This window comes from Anolis carolinensis, chromosome 4, assembly GCF_035594765.1.
Source record: "Anolis carolinensis isolate JA03-04 chromosome 4, rAnoCar3.1.pri, whole genome shotgun sequence".
Classification (NCBI taxonomy): domain Eukaryota; kingdom Metazoa; phylum Chordata; class Lepidosauria; order Squamata; family Dactyloidae; genus Anolis; species Anolis carolinensis.
This window is the reverse complement of record NC_085844.1, coordinates 26,809,958-26,826,470: the sequence shown is the minus strand read 5'-3', so window position 1 is coordinate 26,826,470 and position 16,513 is coordinate 26,809,958. Positions and strand designations below refer to the sequence as shown.

At 48.1% G+C, this 16,513-nt stretch overlaps 1 protein-coding gene across 2 annotated transcripts in view; it reads left to right on the top strand.

Annotated features, from left to right (window-relative positions):
- Positions 1-16,250: 16,250 nt before the first annotated feature.
- fzd6 (frizzled class receptor 6) overlaps positions 16,251-16,513 on the top strand; it is a 29,316-nt gene continuing 29,053 nt past the window's right edge. Inside the window, exon 1 of one of the 2 annotated variants that reach the window (XM_003219434.4) lies at positions 16,251-16,353. The gene's annotated coding sequence lies outside the window, so the exon portion shown is untranslated. Of the gene's footprint in view, positions 16,409-16,513 lie in introns of both variants that reach the window. The other variant, XM_008108285.3, reaches the window with a different exon arrangement.

The window sequence follows — 16,513 nt, the reverse complement described above, 5'->3', positions numbered from 1 at the left end:
CTACAGGAAAGGAGATTCCACCTGAACATCAGGAAGAACTTCCTAACTGTGAGAGCTGTTCGGCAGTGGAACTCTCTGCCCCAGAGAGTGGTGGAGGCTCCTTCTTTGGAGGCTTTTAAGCAGAGGCTGGATGGCCATCTGTTGGGGGTGCTTTGAATGCGATTTCCTGCTTCTTGGCAGGGGGTTGGACTGGGTGACCCATGAGGCCTCTTCCAACTCTACTATTCTATGATTCTATGATCTTTAGAGTGCCTTTTTACAGTAGAACCTACATAAGAAAGTCCCAACATAAGTACTTGGAGTTGAAGTCCAAAACACCTGGAAGGCCAAAGTTTGCCCATGCCTGCCTTAGAGTGACATTTTGACATACAAACACTGTTTTGACCTATGAACAGTGCAAAAGAGGCCTCTTTGCCTCTTAAACCAGTTCTACCTCATGCCTCAGCCTGCATGCCTTTGCCTGCATGTTCTTCTCTGCTGTCCACTGAGGAAATTTGAGTTAATTCACTTGTGTGCTTTTTATTCCTGTACTGTATGTTTTGCTTCAAAAAGAGAGAGAAGGAGACATAGAGGGAGGTTGGAATTACAGTATGAAGAAAATGGTGCTGTTTTGCCTAGCTGTTACACTGGACAACACATATTTTGTTGCCTCGTGTGCTTCTTACCAGCTATTAGGAATAGTGGGAGTTGAAGTCCAAAACACCTGGAGAGCCGAAGTTTGCCAATCCCTGGTGAAGACTTATATAATGCAGTTTAACTGAAGCACATTACCATGAGTCTACACACTGACCACACAATGCAGTTTATAAACTGAATAATATGACAGTGTAGATTCAGGCTCCATTTATACTGCCACCTAATGTAGGTTCAGAATGCAGATGAACTGCATTATATGGCAGTGTAGACTGACACAATCGAGTTCAATGCAGTCAAACCACATTCTATAACTGCATGATATGGCAGTGTAGGTGGTGGCCCAGTCCAAGGGCCCTTCCACACAGCCATATAACCTAGAATATCAAGGCAGATAATCCAAAATATATGCTTTGAACTGGGGGCACTTTCAAACAGCTCCATAAAATCCCACATTATCTGCATTGAATTGGGATATATGGCAGAGTGGACTCGGACAACCCAGTTCAAAGCAGATATTGTGAGTTACTCAGGGCCATGGGTTATCTGAATTGCACAATGCCATATAATCCAGTTCAAAGTGGATTTGAACTATCAATCCTGGAACCGCTCCGTATGTCTTCTCATTGGGCTGGAGGATAGAATGTTGCTGGAAGAATTGTTTTTGTACGGGCCTAAACTCCAACAGTGGGGTATTATTCTGAAGAGGGTACTAGTAGACCCATTGATTCGCCCTCTAGACATCGGACTGCCTCGCAAAATACAAGAGTCCCCAACATCAAGCTATGTCTGTTCTACCCCCCAGCCCTGCCATCAGTCATTAGTTGTGCCTAGTCCCCCTCCCACGTTAGATGATGTTATCATATTAGATGACTCCTCTTCTCTCATACCAGCGGAGATAAGCCTCTCTTTTAAACAATCAAGTACACTTGGAGGCCTTTCCTCCCAGGACAGTTGACTAGCCCTTTCAAATGGCAATCTCAATCAACCAATCTCTCAGGAGGAAGAGGGTTCTCACGGGTGGGGCCCCATTGAGGTGGTGTGGGGGAGAAGGAAGAACGGTCACCAACGACCCAGGGAGAAGCGCAACAGAGTTATTGCGACCCTGGAGAGGAATAGGTGTGGTAGTCTTCAGGACAGACCCCTCAGCCTTAAGGTCCTACTTCTGAATGCCAGATCCGTCAATGGTAAGACAGCTATCATCCAGGATTTAATCCTGGATGAGGGGGCGGATCTGGCATGTATTACCGAGACATGGTTGGATAAACTGGGTGGGGTAAATCTCACCCAGATGTGTCCACCGGGTTTCGGGGTTCATCAGCAGGCCAGGGTTGAGGGGCGGGGAGGAGGAGTCGCGGTGATCTTCCAGCAGTCCATCACCCTGATCAGGTGCGCCGTTCCGCAATCTACGAGGTTTGAATGTGTCCTGCTGAAGGTGGGAGCCCGAGACAGCTTGGGGATTCTGTTGGTGTACCGTCCACCCCGCGACCCAGCAGTCTCCCTGTCTGAGCTAGCAGAAGTGGCTTCTAATGCGGCCTTGGTCTCCCAACAACTTATTGTTTTGGGAGACTTTAACATCCATGCCGAGACCACATTAACAGGTGCAGCTCAGGATTTCATGGTTGCCATGACGACCATGGGGCTGACTCAAGTTATATCTAGGCCCACACATCAGGCGGGACACACGTTGGACCTTGTCTTCATTGTGGACGGTGGGACAGTCAGAGTGGAAGAACAAAATATCCTTCCATTGTCATGGTCTGACCATCATCTGATCTGTCTAAGTTTCGCCGTGTCTTCTAACCTCCGCAGGGGTGGTGGACCCACTAAGATGGTCCGCCCCAGGAGGCTGATGGATCCGGATGGACTTCTGAGGTCTCTTGGGGATCTTCCTGTTCTGGAGACTGGCGATCCTGTCGATGTCCTGGCTGATCGCTATAATAGTGAGCTGGCAAGGGCATTGGACACGATCGCCCCCGAATGCCCCCTCTCGCTGCGTAGAGTCACGTCTACTCCTTGGTTCACTGAGGAGCTGGCTGTGATGAAGCGTGCGAGGAGGGGACTAGAGTGCATCTGGAGGAAATCTCAGGATGTGTCCGACCAAGCACGGGCTAAAGCCGCTATTAAGGCTTACTCCGTGGCTCTGCGGGCAGCCAGGAAAGCTTTCACGACTGCCCGCATAGCGTCTGCGGCCAATAGGCCATCGGAGTTGTTCCAAGTTGTTGGGGAGCTCCTGCGGCCCCCTGAGACCCAGGAGCTTCTCGATGACTTGGCAACTCGGTGCAGCGAGTTCGCACACCATTTCGCAGGCAAAGTTGCTCAGATACGTCGTGAGTTGGACTCCAGCTTAACTGTGGTTTCAGCGGAGGTAACCGAGGCACCTGTCGGTTCGATCTTATGGGATTCTTTCCGGCTTGTTCTTCCTGATGACGTGGAGGGGATTCTTGGGTCTGTGAGGGCGACCACTTGCGCTCTGGATCCTTGTCCTTCTTGGCTGGTTAAACTGGCCAAAGATGGGTTGTTGGAGTGGTTTGTGGTTATAATAAATGCCTCCTTGGGTCAGGGATCATTTCCATCCTGTTTTAAACAAGCGGTGGTAAAACCGCTACTAAAAAAACCCTCGTTAGACCCATTGGTTTGTGACAATTACAGACCAATCTCCAACCTCCCATTCTTGGGCAAGGTGCTGGAGCGGGTGGTTGCCACGCAGCTCCAGGGGTTTCTCGATGACACCGATTTTCTCGCAGTCTGGCTTCAGGCCTGGGCACAGTACCGAGACGGCTTTGGTCGCCTTGGTGGATGACCTCCGCAGGGAGCTGGACAGGGGGAGTGTGACCCTGCTGGTTCTCCTGGATATCTCAGCGGCTTTCGATACCATCGACCATGGTATCCTTCTGGGGAGGCTCTCTGGGATGGGGCTCGGTGGCACAGTTTTGCAGTGGCTCCAGTCCTTCCTGGAGGGCCGTTCCCAGATGGTGAAGCTGGGGGACACCTGCTCGGACCCCTGGCCATTGACCTGTGGGGTTCCGCAGGGGTCTATCTTATCCCCCATGCTATTTAACATCTACATGAAACCGCTGGGAGAGGTCATCCGGAGTTTTGGAGGGCGTTGCCATCTCTACGCAGATGACACACAAATCCACTACTCGTTTCCATCTGATTCCAAGGAAGCCCCTCGGATGCTGAACCAGTGCCTGGCCGCTGTGGCGGACTGGATGAGGAGGAACAAGCTGAGAATCAATCCCGACAAGACAGAGGCCCTCCTGGTCAGTCGTGCGGCAGATCGGGGTATTGGGTGGCAACCTGTGCTGGACGGGGTTGCACTCCCCCTGAAACCACAGGTCCGCAGTTTGGGGGTCCTCCTGGATTCAGCGCTGACGCTTGAAGCACAGGTGTCGGCGGTGGCCGGGAGGGCCTTTGCACAACTCAAACTTGTGCGCCAACTGCGACCATACCTCGTGAAGTCTGACTTGACCACGGTGGTCCATGCCTTAGTTACCTCTAGACTGGACTACTGTAATGCACTCTACGTGGGGCTTCCCTTGAAGACGGCCCGGAAATTACAATTGGTCCAACGCTCGGCTGCCAGATTAATAACAGGGGCAAATTACAGGGAGAGATCCACTCCCTTGTTTAAGGAGCTCCACTGGCTGCCGTTCATCTTCCGGTCCCAATTCAAGGTGCAGACCATCATCTATAAAGCCCTGAACGGTTTGGGACCCACCTACCTCCGTGACCGTATCTCCTTCCATAAACCTGCCCGTTCTTTGCGATCATCCGGGGAGGCCCTGTTATCACCATTGCCTATATCCCAGGCTCGCCTTGTAAGTACAAGGGAGAGGGCCTTCTCTGCTGTGGCCCCCCGACTGTGGAACTCACTACCTACTGAAATTAGGCAAGCTCCCACTCTGTTAGCTTTTAGGAAAGAATTGAAAACATGGCTCTTCCGCTGTGCTTTCGGTGAGTAATTTCTGTTATATATCTCCGTATTACTCCCCTCCGAACATCTATCCTCTAGATTACCCCTTCCAAATGTCCCTGCCCATAGTGGAGTACTCCTCTGTCCCTCTCACTCCGGGTTTTATCTCTGTGTTCACGCGGCCTGCCCTTGCTTTATTGTTTTTTGATTTCTTGATGTTCTGTTTATTATTATTTATTGTATTTTAAATGGTGCTATGATATGTTGTTTTTATATTTTATTATGTTGTATTGCTCTGGGCATGGCCCCATGTTAGCCGCCCCGAGTCCCCATTGGGGAGATGGTGGCGGGGTATAAATAAAGTTTTATTATTATTATTATTATTATTATTATTATTATTATTATTATTATTATTATTATTATTTTAAACAGCTGTGTGGAAGAGGCCCAAGTCTTTAGTTCAAATCACCAGCTGCTAATTAAATTCATGGACTCAGCCCAATCTGTAAATATTAAGTGATAACATTCACCAAGTTCGTCAGGGGCACCTTCCACACTGCTGAATAAAATCTCACATTTTCTGCTTTGAAGTGGAATATATGGCAGTGTGGACTCAAATAACCCAGTTCAAAGCAGATATTGGGGGATTTTATGCCTTGATATTCTGGGTTATATGGCTGTGTGGAAGGGCCCTGGAAATGGAGTGCTCTTGCTTAAACAATCCTTGCAAAATCACACCTTTAACTAAACCGGATTAATTGGTTGCTGGTCCAGATTTCAAGCTCCATTATGAGGCCCGCCCTGAGATACAGATCTGAGTGCTGTCAACACAACAGTGACTAACGGTGGTACAAAAGATAAAGGATATTGCAATAAAGGCCAACCAGTGAGCCAAGCGTATATTGAGGGTGTCTAGTTCGGGAGGGCCCTTAGAAACGAGGAAGCCATGTTTTTAGCTGTTGTTATTGTATGCCTTCTAAGTTGTCTTCCTTCATTGCATAATTCTTTTGGCTGGCTCCACGCTGTAGCATTAACCTAGTTTGAGATCACTTTCCACTGCCATGGCTGAATGCTAGGAAATCTGGAATATGTAGTTTGGTGAGACAGAGAAAGCTAAAGACCTGGCAAAACTCACTTACTTCTGCGGTTCCGCGTTGTCCGAGTACGATGGCCTCCCAGTGTCTTCGTGGTGAATACGTAGGTGACTGTAGAGTCCTATTCTTGACCCACATGTTCTTCCTCAGTGAGACCATCTATTTCCAGATGGAAGGCGTTCCTGATCAGGATTGGCTTGATACGCCTTCCTCTCGGCACGTTTTCCCCTTTCGCCCTCCATTCATGCCTCTTCACATTCCACAGCACTGCTGGTCACAGCTGACCTCCAGCTAGAGCACTCAAGGGCCAGGGCTTCCCAATTCTTGGTGTCTACGCCACAGTTTTAAAGGTTAGCTTTAAGCCCATCTTTAAATCTCTTTTCCTGTCCATCAACATTCCATTTTCCATTCTTGAGTTGGGAGTACAGTAACTGCTTTGGGAGACAGTGATTGGGCATTCGGACAACGTGGCCAGTCCAGCGGAGTTGATGGCATAGGAGCATTGCTTCAATGCTAGTGGTCTTTGCTTCTTCCAGCACACTGACATTTGTCCATTTGTCTTCCCAAAAGATTTGAAGGATTTTTCGGAAGCACTGCTGATAGAATTGTTCCAGGAGTTGAGTATGACGTCTCCAGGCAGTCCACGTTTCATAGGTGTATAACAGGGTTGGGAGAACAATAGCTTTATTAACAGCACTTTGGTCTCCCCAAAGATGTTTAGAGTGGCTTGTAGGTCTTCTTCTGAATGCGCATAGACTACGTTATCATCGGCATATTGGAGTTTTATAACAGATGTTGTTGTAACCTTGGTTTTGTTTAAATAGCTTGCCATCTGTCCGATAGATGATTTCCACTTGGTGTGAAGCTTCCTGTCAATAAGATGAAGTATCATACCGATGAAGATGGAAAATAAGGTTGGGGCAATAACTCATCCCTGTTTGACACCTGATTTCACCTTGAATGGGTCAGCCGTTGCTGTCCAAGACTGCTGCCATCATGTCATCGTGGAGAAGCCTTGATGGATTGTCACCTTATCGTGGTGAGAAGGCTTGCATGTTCCAATGAACCTATGGGCTTAAGTGGCTGAGGGGGAAAAGGAAAGGGCCTGAGGCTGTGAGGAATGATGGGAGTTGAAGTCCAAAACACCTGGAGGCCCCACGTTTACTCATGCCTGTTCTAAATAGTGTGAATGCCATTTGATCTTCATGAAGGGTCACGCTTCCAAATGGCTACGGAGATTCTGGCTTTCCAAAAGGTTATGGTCTCTAAAAAGCTCATGCCTTTCCAAAATGGCTCCACATAGTAGCCTCAACCCAGCCTGACCTCACTTTCAACTGCCACCGTTGAATGCTAGGAAATCTGGGATTTGTAGTTTGGGCAAGGCCGAGACCTGGCAAAACTATAACTCCCATTGAGGCGGGGGGGGTTAAGGAACCCCAGGAAATACCATATATGGGCAGAGATGGCGACAGCTAGCGACCCGGGTGCATAAACTCACAGAAACATGTGACTTCTGGGAAATCATGTGTTTCTGAAGAAATGAAAGCTAAAGATAAACAAACAGCGCATGCGTACGCAGGCGCTGTTTGTAATTTGTGAGCACGGCACAAAAAGGGTGCAGCCGGCCTGCTGGTCAGCACTGATTGGGCAGCGTCACAACTCTAAGCCAATGAATTTGCTTGTGGGCGGGCATAACCCGAACCCTGTAGTGTGTATAAATGTTCACTCAGCATGCCACTGGTCGGTTCCCCTGGAGAAGCACTTACTTTGTGCTAGGGGGACCCCTAGTGGCCATTAGCGAAATAAAACTGCTTTCTGGGAAATTCCTTCAGTTGTCCGTCTTCAAATTCCTCCACTGCGCCAACAAGAACCGTAGCACGAAGGTTCCGCTACATTTTCTGGTGACCCCGACGTGATTTTTTCCTATAAGACGGGCCAGGAGATTTGGAGACGGATCCCGTTGGCGGGACGGCCTCAACTCAGCGGTGGGGGCCTGAGGCAACTACCGTGAGACGAGAAGGGGCCCCTGAATACTACACGACCGGCTGCGGTGCTTGCCTCTGATGCCAACGCCGACTGACGGTGAGAGCTGCAACATCAGCGAGGTTCCACAGAAACCGGCTAGGAGGAAAAGGATCCAGGGGAAAAAGCCCAGGGGCGAAGGTTGGTCCGACGTCTACAGAAATCTGGCAAGTATAGGGGTTTGCATGAGATATTAAGGGAACGCCAGCGCTGGGAGGGACAAAAAAAAGTTCCCAGGGAGGTAGAAAGGGGTTCTGTCTTGTGTTTCCTGACGCATGCCGTGAGTGGCCGGGTGCCCAGGCCAGGACAGTCCCCTCTATTAGGCAGGATGGGAGGGAAAAATTCAAAGAGCTCCACTCCCTTACAATGCATCTTAGATAATTTTGGCTCTTTTGCTAGCAGAGCCGTAGCAGGGAATCCAAGGGACCTAAGAGATTATAGACTGAGAAATTTGTGTCAGGGAGAATGGCCAGATTTTGGTTTAGGTTGGCAAGTAGAAGGAACGTGGGATCTGAAACTGATCCGAACAGTGGAAGAATATTGTGCTGTGAATCATCCGAACCAGTGGGTCTATATTGCTAAGTGGGAACGGGTAGTTAGAGAAGATCCAGGTTGGGTTCGACAGTGCAGGAATGGCAAATGTATGGTGGTGAAGAAGGAGGGGAAAAAGAAGGAAGTTTTCCAATCCAATGAGGAGGACTACCCAGATTTACAGTTGAGTGTACAGGCTAGACAACAGGAATTATTGCCGCCACCCTTGCCACCGCCCCCCCCACCCCAGGGAACAGCCCCCACACTAGGAACGAGACCCCCACCCTACTCTTCGGAGTCAACCGAAGCGGCCAAGAAACACTATCCTAGCCTAGAAAAATATCAGGAGGAAACAAAGGAAAAGAAGAAGTCACAACGGATGCCCAGTGATGCTTCTCCGGCACAAACTCGGAGACATGGAGCTCCGGTGTGGTCTGGTGATTCACCGACCGGACCGGCCCTCCAGATGCCCTTGAGAACGGTGCCTGTGATAAACAACAGGAATGAGATAGTTCAAGCATACCAGGTAGTGCCTTTCAGTAGTAGTGACATTTTGAATTGGAAAAATAATACTCCACCTTATAGTGAAGAACCCCAAGCTATGGCTAGGCTATTGGAAGGGATTATGGCAACCCATAATCCCACCTGGCAAGATTGCAGACAATTGTTGAATATGTTGTTCACATCAGAGGAGAGAAGAGCAGTGTTGAATAATGGGGTAGCCATGGCCCAGGTTGGTGCCCCACAAGATGGTGATGCAGCCGAGTGGGGAGCACAGAGGTTTCCTGTGGAAATAGATCCCCAATGGGACACCGCAGAAGAAGGACATTTGCAGAGACTGAGAGGATTCCAGCGTATATTGGTAGAAGCGGTAAAGAGGGGCCCGCCGCGACCCGTCAACATTGTAAAAATTCAGGGAGTGGTACAGGAAAAATCTGAGTCACCAACAGCCTTTTTGGAAAGGCTGGAGGCAGCATATAGAAAGTATAGCCCGTATAATTTGGAGGATGAAAACGGTAGGAGGGCGATTCAACAGTCTTTTATCAGTCAAGCGGCTCCTGACATCCGGAGAAAGATTCAAAAGCAATCAGGATTTCTAGGAAAGACTATGAATGAATTGTTGGCACTCGCAGATCAAGTTTATATGGCGAGGGACCAGGTAGAAGAAGAGAAGAAGGACAGGAAGAAGAAGCAGGAATACCAAGCATTAGTTACCATGATGGAACAAAGTGCAAGTGGACAGAGAGGAAGAGGAGGATATGCCAGAGGGGGACAAGGAGGAAGAAGGGGGCCCCCTCGGAGGTTAGGTCGAGACCAATGTGCTAAATGTAAGAAGTTTGGACACTGGAAAGGTGAATGCCCAGAAGGAAGAGAAGGAAGTCAGGAAGGACCGAGAGAAAGAGGAAGGCCTGAGAGAGGAAGAAACCCAGGAAGGGGAAGAGGACGTGGGAACTACGTACCTTTTCCTGCAAGAGAGGTGATAGCTGCAGCAGCTGTGATGGAAGAAGAATGGGAAGATATGGATGGAGGAGAGGAATGAGGAAGCCAGGCTCTTGTTTTGTTGGACCCCGGGGAGCCGATGGTCACACTTGAAATCGGGGACCAACAATTGGACTTTTTAGTGGACACAGGTGCCGAAAAATCAGTAGTAAATACAAAAATTAGTCCACCAACTCGGGAAACTACGAAAGTAATAGGGGTGTCTGGGAAGACCCAGAAGTGCCCCTTCCTTAAGGAACGCACCTGCAATCTGGCCGGACATCAGGTCAAGCATAAGATGTTATATCTCCCAGACTGCCCAGTCCCTTTATTGGGAAGGGACATTTTATCAAAATTACAAGCACAACTCCAGTTCATGAAGAATGGACAAGTGGAGCTATCATTTCCCATGGAAGAGGAATGGAGACTGTTTCAAGTTAGGATTTTTACTGAAGAAATACAATGGCCATGGCATGAGACTCCTTTAGTGTGGGCAGAAGATAATCCTCCAGGATTAGCTAAATATGTTCCACCGGTGGTGGTGGAAGTGAAAAGAGGAATGGGGCCCATATGCAAGCCACAGTATCCCGTCAGTCGAGAGGCAGTGCAGGGGATCAGAAAGCATCTAGAGCGACTTCTGCAGCATGGGATATTGGTACCATGCAGTTCCCCATGGAACACGCCCCTGCTCCCAGTCAAGAAACCAGGAGGACAAGGAGAATATCGCCCAGTTCAAGATTTGCGGGCTGTAAATCAAGTCACCGTTCCCCTAACCCCGGTAGTGCCAAATCCATACATCATGATGAGTCTAGTACCAGCATTTGCCAAATGGTTTACTGTATTGGATTTAAAGGATGCATTCTTTTGCATTCGATTGGCCCCTGTATCCCAACCGATCTTTGCTTTCCAGTGGGAATCTCAGCAGTCAGGGCAAAGGACCCAGTATGTTTGGACACGCCTTCCTCAGGGGTTCCGGGACAGCCCGACCATTTTTGGTCAAGCCCTGGCCAAAGACTTACAGGATTTTGTAATACCTAAAGAAGAGGGAATTTGGCTTCAATATGCAGATGACCTGCTTATCGCTTGCCGGACACTAGGGGGCTGTAAAGAGCATACTTTGAGATTTCTCAAGACATTGGAAGAAAAGGGTTACAAAGTGTCAAAGAAAAAGGCCCAGTTGTGCTGTCCCACGGTGAAATATTTGGGGTTCCATCTGACCGAAGGAAAGAAGATGTTAGGAGCTGAAAGAAAGGAAGTTGTTTGTGCCATCCCCACTCCCAGCACCCGGCGACAGGTGCGGGAATTTTTGGGATCAGCAGGATATTGTAGACAGTGGATCCCCAACTACGCCGTGTTGGCTAAGCCACTGTACCAGGCTACGAGAGGTGGAAGAGAAGATCCATTTGAGTGGACAGAAGAATGTCAACAGGCATTTAAGGCATTAAAAGAAGCATTGATGTCATCTCCAGCATTAGGACTGCCCGATTTGGAAAAACCATTCACTCTGTTCGCTGCAGAGCGGGAAGGAACAGCGGTTGGAGTATTGACCCAACCACTAGGTTCATGGCAAAGGCCGATTGCCTACTTGTCAAAGCAATTGGACACAGTGGCTCGTGGATTGCCACCTTGCCTGAGGGCTGTGGCAGCATCAGTAGATTTAATCAAAGAAGCGAATAAATTGACCCTAGGACAGCCACTGACAGTTAAGGTGCCCCATAGCGTTAAGGCACTGTTAGACATTAAGGGACCGCGCTGGCTCACAAGTGAGAGGTTAATGAAATATGAGGGATTGTTGTGTGACAACCCACTGGTGACCCTGGAGACTTGCTCCACTCTGAATCCGGCCACCTTGCTCCCGACTCCAGGAGACACCACGATCCATCAGTGTGCCCAGGTGATGGATGAGGTATTCTCCAGTCGACCGGATTTGAAGGATGTGCCACTAACTAAGGTGGACGACACTCTGTTCACAGATGGAAGCTCCTTTATGGAAAATAATCAAAGACACTCAGGTTATGCGGTTGTTCGGTGGGGGGGAGAGACGCTGGAAGCAGAGTCACTGCCCCCGGGGACTTCTGCCCAGAAGGCCGAATTGATTGCCCTGACCCGAGCGTTGGAATTGTCAAGCGGAAAGCGGGTTAACGTCTACACAGACTCAAAATATGCCTTCACCACCCTCCACGCACATGGAGCACTGTACAAGGAGCGCGGGCTCCTCACGTCTGGAGGAAAGTGCGTGAAACATGCTGGAGAGATTGTGGATCTCCTGGAGGCGGTTTGGAAGCCAAGGCAGGTGGCTGTGATGCATTGTAAAGGGCACCAACGTGGAGACGATCCCGTAGTGCAAGGAAATAGGCAGGCTGATCTGGCAGCCAAAGAGGCAGCTAGGCTGCCCTATATTGAACATCAGGTAATGGCCCTACAGGTAGAATTAACTGAACATAACATTACATATACACCAGAGGAAGAAGAATGGGCCTTAAAGGAGAAGGGTCAGTGGTCAGGAGAACTCATAGTGATGCCAGACGCCCGTGTCTACGTCCCTAAGGACTTGGCATGGCACTTAGTCCAACACATGCACCAAAACACACATTTAGGAAAAATGGCATTGGCAAATCTGCTAGGACGACAGTTGTATATCGATGGATTACATAGCCTAACGGCAGCAGCAGCCCGAAGATGCTGGACATGTATCAAAAATAACCCCAGAGAAGGACCCCTCAAGCCACCAGGAGTCCAACATGTGGGTGGGGTACCCTTTGAAGCTTTAGTCACTGACTTTACAGAAATGCCCCCATACAAAGGATACAAATATTTACTGGTGTTCGTGGACACATACACAGGATGGGTGGAAGCTTACCCTACAAGAACTGAGAAGGCTGTAGAGGTGTCAAGAGCTCTAATGAAAGATGTTATTCCCAGATTTGGCATACCCTTAGAAATTGGATCAGATAATGGCCCCGCATATATTCAACAGGCTGTGCAAGGATTATGTAGAATTTTGGGCATAAAATGGAAGTTACATTGTGCATATAGACCCCAATCTTCTGGAAAAGTGGAAAGAATGAATAGGACATTAAAGGCTCAGCTTGGGAAACTTTGCCAAGAGACAGGATTGCCGTGGACGGTGGTTTTGCCCATGGCATTATTAGGAATCAGATGTACACCACACAAACGGACAGGACTCTCCCCTTTTGAAAGACTCTATGGACGACCCCCTTTGAACTTGAAGGGAGCCTTAGAGACAGGAGCTGAGCAGCACCTCATAGGAGAGAAACAGACATTGGCCCAGGTTCAGGCTTTGGGCAGACAAATGCAGCAGTTAGAAAAATACATTTCTGAATTGAACCCACCATTCCCTACCACACCTCTACATTGTTTTTCACCAGGTGACGAGGTTCTGGTCAAGGATTGGAAGATTGAGCCATTGGGACCCAAGTGGCGAGGACCCTATGTTGTGCTCCTGTCTACCCCCACTGCAGTGAAGGTGAAGGAGATTAAGCCGTGGATACATTACACCCGTGTAAAACTAGCACCTGAGGAGTGGCGGACGGAGCCAGTTCCTGGTGAGGACCTGAGACTCAGGATCATCCGGCAACTCCCTAAGGGGTCAACAAGGCCATGAAGCTGATCCCTTCGGGTGCAACGGAGCGTCGGTGGTCAAGTATGTCGCAGCATGGCCCAACAAAGGCGCTCTCCGGGAGATGGTGGCTAGACATTTTGAGAGGAAAAAGTGGGAGACAAGCTATGAGGAGGGGAGGAAAGCGCACTGTGTTTGGTATATTATTTGTGCTGAGTTTTATTCTCTCTTTTGGAAAAAGAGCACATGGGAATTGGATAAAAGAACATGCCAATTATATGTTTGAGCAGCACGGGAAAGAGGTAGCATTAATATATGAACACCCCCTCACCGTAGGAGATTTTTCATTTCTTCCCGATTTAATTGATGAACCACAGATTGTGTTGGAGGGATTGTCCAAGGCTCAGGAGGGTCCACCTACCGTGTTTTCTAGCATACCGCAAAGGATAAATAAAACTCGGTTTCGACGGTTTAGATACCATACCTCCACCAGGGGTTTGTGCTTCTGTTGTGGAGGATCGGGAATATGGAATTCTGAGTGGAAACACTGGGGAACTAGGCAGGCGTTCTTTTCCCGATTAGGCAATTATTCCCATTGTCGAGACCGGTTCTATCTACATGGACGATTTAATACATCTTATGTCTCACGATTAAATCTAACCGCAACCGAGTGGGCTAGCATGTATCCAGATTATCCCACATTTAGTGTGAATGATTCTATTGAGGGCCTAAAATCTTATATGAACATACTGCAACAATTAACCCAACTGAGCCTAGGTAAAAGCCTCTGTCCGTTATGGCAAATTAGGGATCCAAATCTATGGTTTTTCTTTGATAAATGGGCCACAAATTATCACCCCGGCAACTACCAGTGTGTCGGTGTGGGTTATTTGACATTCCCAGTTCAGGTCTTACACAAAGGGCATCAGCGCCTGAAACGGGACATTGTGCAAACAGGCCCTCTAGGACCAGAATGCTCGGATGAGGTCATTATCAACAAGGCCCTGTCAGGTTCAGAAGCCTCCCGTGTAGGAGGAGGCCTGATCACAGGCTTGTTGACACTGGGTGCTTACCCAGGGATTGTAGCTCAAGCAAACCGTAGAAGTGTTCTAGGCCTGACTTGCCGCCTTGAAAAGTCCATAAATGCCACTGGTAAAATTTTCCGGGAAATCCAGTCTGAAGTAGAAGAAATCAGCCAGATGGCCCTACAGCATAAGTTGGCCCTTGACTACCTACTGGCGGCCAGGGGGGGGTTATGCGCCATGGTTAGAGGACGTTGTGTAGTGAAATTTCATAACTTGAATAATACTATTGAAGATGACATCGAGTCATTACAAAAGTTAATTTACAATAATGTCCAGGAGATAGAAGGTTGGTCTCCCTTCTCCTGGGTGACTAGCTGGTTACCCTCAATAGAATGGTTGAAGAACATATTGTTGGTAGGGATTTTAGGATTGTTCATTGTTCTCATAGTTATGTGTTGCACTCCAATAATGATGCAAATGTGTACTAGGTGTGTCACACAATCTTTACCTGAAAAAAAGATAGCCATACTCCAAGCCAAGCGGGATTGGATGGAACCATAATGCTTTGCTTCAGCTTTTGTACATGCGCTTCGCAAAAAGAAAATGGGGGAGTGAGGCGGGGGGGGTTAAGGAACCCCAGGAAATACCATATATGGGCAGAGATGGCGACAGCTAGCGACCCGGGTGCATAAACTCACAGAAACATGTGACTTCTGGGAAATCATGTGTTTCTGAAGAAATGAAAGCTAAAGATAAACAAACAGCGCATGCGTACGCAGGCGCTGTTTGTAATTTGTGAGCACGGCACAAAAAGGGTGCAGCCGGCCTGCTGGTCAGCACTGATTGGGCAGCGTCACAACTCTAAGCCAATGAATTTGCTTGTGGGCGGGCATAACCCGAACCCTGTAGTGTGTATAAATGTTCACTCAGCATGCCACTGGTCGGTTCCCCTGGAGAAGCACTTACTTTGTGCTAGGGGGACCCCTAGTGGCCATTAGCGAAATAAAACTGCTTTCTGGGAAATTCCTTCAGTTGTCCGTCTTCAAATTCCTCCACTGCGCCAACAAGAACCGTAGCACGAAGGTTCCGCTACACCATGACATCAGAGCATTTGAAAAGGGCGTCCATTTGCATTAAATCTGGTCTCACAAACGGTGACTGAATTAGTATGAACGAAAATAATGAAAGAACTGAGTTTGTGGTACTTTTTTTCGAACTCAGCTGCCAAAATTAGACAGTACTGAAAAGCACAACTAGATTATTATTATTAGTGACTAATTATATTATTATAGACATAAACATGTGAGACTTGCTCCCTCAAAGTGAAACCAAGGCCTATCTCCTTTCCTTCAGTTTGTGGTACAGTAGAGTCTCACTTATCCAACATTCGCTTATCCAATGTTCTGGATTAGCCAATGCATTTTTGTAGTCAATGTTTTCAATATATCGTGATTTTTGGGTGCTAAATTCATAAATACAGTAATTACAACGTAGCATTACTGCATATTAAACTACTTTTTCTGTCAAATTTGTTGTATAACCTGATGTTTTGGTGCTTAATTTGTAAAATCATAACCTAATTTGATGTTTAATAGGCTTCTCCTTCATCTCTCCTTATTATCCTACATATTTGCTAATCCAACGTTCTGTCGGCCTGTTTATTAAGTGCGACTCTACTGTACTTTTTTGGAACTCAGCTCCCAAAAATAGACAGTACTGAAAAGCACAACTAGATTATCAATATTATTAGTGACTAATTCTATTATTATGGACATAAACATGTGAGATTTCTTCCCTCAAAGTGAAACCAAGGCCTATCTCCTTTCCTTCAGTGAGGGCTCAGATTTATTTCAGTAGTGGAGAAGGGGGCGGGGCCGAAAGGCACTGATTGACTGTCGCCATGGTGACAGACAGCCCCCTTTCTATCTCTTGCGCTGTTTTCTCGTCAGGCTTTGAAATATCGCGAGGTTTTGCCTTCTCGCCTGCCGGGATTAGAGGCAGCACTTCAAGTCGGGAAAGAGGAGAAGCGGGCGGCCATTCCTTTGCTCTCCATCCAGAGGGGATCAAAAGGTGAGGCAAAGGGGCGAGGCCTAGTAGCGCCGGCGCTTCGCTCTTCTCTTCTGAGGTGAGGAGAAGACAAGAAACAGGCTGGGCGAAGAAGAAGGGCTGCACTGTAACATTACTGCAGTTCGACACCACTTTAACTTCTATGGCTCAGTGCTGTGGAGTC